This window comes from Ammospiza nelsoni, chromosome W (assembly GCF_027579445.1).
Source record: "Ammospiza nelsoni isolate bAmmNel1 chromosome W, bAmmNel1.pri, whole genome shotgun sequence".
In the NCBI taxonomy this organism is placed as follows: Eukaryota; Metazoa; Chordata; class Aves; order Passeriformes; family Passerellidae; genus Ammospiza; species Ammospiza nelsoni.
Window position 1 is genome coordinate 20,603,618 of NC_080668.1, and position 3,926 is coordinate 20,607,543.

At 53.3% G+C, this 3,926-nt stretch overlaps 1 pseudogene; it reads left to right on the plus strand.

Annotated features, from left to right (window-relative positions):
• Positions 1–2,634: 2,634 nt before the first annotated feature.
• Positions 2,635–3,154, plus strand: LOC132086165 (olfactory receptor 14J1-like; annotated as a pseudogene).
• Positions 3,155–3,926: the final 772 nt, after the last annotated feature.

A 3,926-nucleotide genomic window follows, 5' to 3' on the forward strand; every position in this document is an offset into this window, starting at 1 on the left:
GTCCCCACCTGTCATCACTGCCTCCAGTTCTCTGCTCTGCCTGGGGCCTGGGGACACTTTCTCAGTTGCGTTCCTCAGTGGGACCCATTAAAAGTCCAAGAAACTTTGGAGTTGGATTCTGACTTGGAGTTCTGGAGAGGTTGCTTCAGCTCCCTCTCAGGGACTCATGTTCAGGGCCTGAGAACAAAGCCTGTGCTGCTGAGCTGGGCTGGGCTCGTGGCACAGAGGCAGCTCCTGGTAACCAAGAAGAGCTTCAAAATCACATTTCTCTTGATGAGCAGCTCTTCTGCCAGCCCAGCAGGGCCGGGGCACTGCCTGCAGCCACCCTGGGCACAGCACAGAAGCACAGAGAGCTTCAATCAGTCAGGGCTGGGAAGGTGCTGAGAAGTGTCTGGGGCTGCAGGACAATGCAGCTGCAGCTCCTGGAGCCATCTCCTGCAGCTGGAACATCCCAATGCCTACAGACCCTGTGAGTACAATTCTGAGTATTTTTGGTTCAGGGGAGGTGAAATGCTCATCAAACTCTGATATGCTGAGGGGTTCTAATCAGTCATAGAATATTTCCAAGTCAAGGATTTTAACAAAAATGAGAAAATTTCCTAAGACTTTGAAATCAGTTTCCTGCTTTTGGAGAATGGCAAGAAGGGGGGATAAATATTAAAGGTAGGTTATGAATTATTAATTATGAATTTTGACAAGTGTCTGAGGCATCTGAAACTCTTACTTTTGGTGATTGTAGGGTCACAGGAGATCCCTAATGTGCTTTCAGTCTTTCTGTCCATGGACAGCACCAGCATCACCTTTGCTGGAGCCATCAGGCTCAGTCTGAGCTCTCCTTTCTCCAAGCTGCAAATAGAACCTGCCTCCAGCCAGTGCCCTGCAAACAACCAGGGTTCTGTCAGGCCAAGGAGAGAGCACAGAGATTTGGGGTCTGTGAGTGTTGGCAGGGAGAGATCAGGCACAGGAAAACACCTGCAGAAGGGAAATCTCCAGGAAGCAGAGAAAAGATTGGGCAATGAGACGAAACAAAACCCAGCAATACTGTGGCAGGGAGAGTTTAGAGATGTCCACAGGACCCCCTCCAGTGCAGCCCCTCCCTCTGAAAAAGCCCCCTCCCTCCTGTGCCCCCAGCCAAGCCTCTGTCCTCAGGACTGGGGTTCCAAGGCGTGCAGCCCCTCCTGTGCAGGCAGAGCTGCACCAGAGCTATGGGGCAGCTCTGCAGCCCCAGGCCCGGTTCCCTCTGCAGAGCACAGGGCTGGGAGCAGCTGCCTGGCACTGGGGACTCTGGCAGGGGGCACAGCTGGCTCAGGGTGACGCTGTCCCCAGTGCCCGGCTCTGGGCAATGCTGTCAGTGCAGCCAGGGAAGGAGCTGCATCTCCCTCAATCCAATGCCATCATGAGGACACTTGGGACTCTCTCTGAGATTTCAGTCCAAGCGGGGAGCTCCAATCCAGGGTACAAACCTGTCCTAGAGCCTCTCTGTGTTATCTGAAAGCCCCAGGGTGAGGCACAGAAATTCTAGGTTGAGAAAATGCCATTGGGTTGGTCAAATGAGCCCTGTGTGCCCTTGGGTGCAAATGTGGGGCTGAGACTATAAGAAAGCGATGGACATTTGGTGGACTGTGGGGGATCCATATGCTCTCAGCATTATCAGGATGGTTTTTAAAGGAAACATCAGAGCATTATCATCCTCTGTCTGAGAATGCTGAAAGCCCACAAAACCTGGGAGACAGACCACCTCCCCTCACTCTCCACTCATCACTTTGCCTCAGACAACTCACTCTGTTCTCCATGATGGCAGCAGAAATGCTGAGAGTTTCTGACATCCAAAAATAGTCAGCAGAAGAAAGGGAAGAGGAGTATAAAATCTCTAGAATATTTAAACAGACTTTCCCATTCCTGGGGGTGCAGATGTTAACAGGGCCTTCTGTGTTAACAGGGTTTCAAAGTGGAACATGAGGACAGGTCCCTGTCCTCCTCCCACATCTGCATAGCAATGTTGAATTATAAAAACACTGTATGTAGTTGCCCTGAACCTTAAGTCTCACTCAGGCACCAACAGCCAAGGCTCCCCCACTTGGAGCTGAAGGAAAATCTGCTAGAAAATCAAAAGGGTGTTAGAGGGTTACAGGAGAAGGATCTGTAGAAAAAGGCTTTGACTTTGCTGGAAGAAGTTCCTCCTAACATGTCACTGACCTTTCTCCATGAACAGCTACCCAAGTACAGACCCAGCAAATGTCCAACAGCAGCTCCATCAGCCACTTCCTCCTGCTGGCATTGGCAGACACACGGCAGCTGCAGCTCCTGCACTTCTGCCTCTTGCTGGGCATCTCCCTGGCTGCCATCCTGGGCAACGGCCTCATCATCTGTGCTGTAGCCTGCAGCCACCACCTGCACACGCCCATGTTCTTCTTCCTGCTCAACCTGGCCCTCAGCGACCTGGGCTCCATCTGCACCACTGTCCCCAAAGCCATGCACAATTCCCTCTGGGACACCAGGATCATCTCTCATGCAGGATGTGCAGCACAGCTATTTTTCTTTGTGTTCTTCATTGGATCAGAGCTTTGCCTCCTGACTATCATGTGCTATGACCGCTACGTGTCCTTCTGCAAACCCCTGCACTACAGGACCCTCCTGGGCAGCAGAGCTTGTGCCCACATGGCAGCAGCTGCCTGGGCCAGTGGCTTTCTCACTGCTCTCATGCACACAGCCAATACATTTTCCCTGCCCCTGTGCCATGGCAATGCCCTGGGCCAGTTCTTCTGTGAAATCCCACAGATCATCAAGCTCTCCTGCTCCAAATCCCACCTCAGGGAACTTAGGCTTCTTGCAGTTAGTGTCTGTTTAGCACTTGGTTGTTTTGTGTTCATGGTTTTCTCCTATGTGCAGATCTTCAGGGCCGTGCTGAGGATCCCCTCTGAGCAGGGACGGCACAAAGCCTTTTCGACCTGCCTCCCTCACCTGGCCGTGGTATCCCTGTTCCTCAGCACTGGCACATTTTCTGACCTGAACCCCTCTCTCCATGTCCTCCCCATCCCTGGATGTGGCCCTGTCAGTTCTGTACTCGGTGGTGCCTCCAGCCCTGAATCCCCTCATCTACAGCCTGAGGAACCAGGAGCTCAAGGCTGCAGTGTGGAGACTGATGACTGGATGATTTCAGGAACATTAAAATATTGCTCGATCCTGACAATTACGTGGAAGAAAAGTAATCTTTGATCTATTTTGTTTCATTGTAGTGTCTTTTTCTGTGTTTTACTTACTATCTCTTGTCAATAGAAAATGTTCATTGTTTATGCCCTTTCTCATTTTGTTTCTCTCCACCTTCCTGTGGCCAGAGACTGTGTCAATGAGGGGCTGCGCACTTGGTGTCTTTAAAGGAATTAAAGGATCTCCCAGCAAAGTTTTCTGCAGAGATGCCCTTGTGTTGCCTTCTGTGGAGCTGCGGCAGCAGTGTCTGTGTTCAGAGCTGGGGGCAGATCAGTGCTGGCCCAGAAGCTGTGCCCAGCAGCAGCAGCACTTGGTGTTGCCAGTGCTGCTGCCGTGGCCCTGCCCCGCTGCCCTGGTGGCCCTGGTGTTGCTGTAGGGCCTGATTGCTCTCAGGGCCGGGCACAGCCCTGGAGGTGGCAGTGCCGGGGCTGCAGCAGGGACAGGCCATGGGCACTGCTGGGGCAGCACTGACGCCTCAGCCCAGGGCCTGGGGGCTCCAGGCTCCTTGCCCAGGCTCTCTCAAGAACACACCCAGGCCAATGCTCAGCACAGAAAAGCCCCGTGAGCAGCCCCAGGCTGGCCGTGGGCAGGCTGGGGGCAAACAGCATGGCTGGGGCTCTGCAAGGGCCCTGGGGAAGATGGGAAAGAGCAACAGAGCAGGGGCTGATCCATCCCCAGTGTGCTGGACAGCCCAGGGCAGCGTCCCAGAGCGTCCTCAT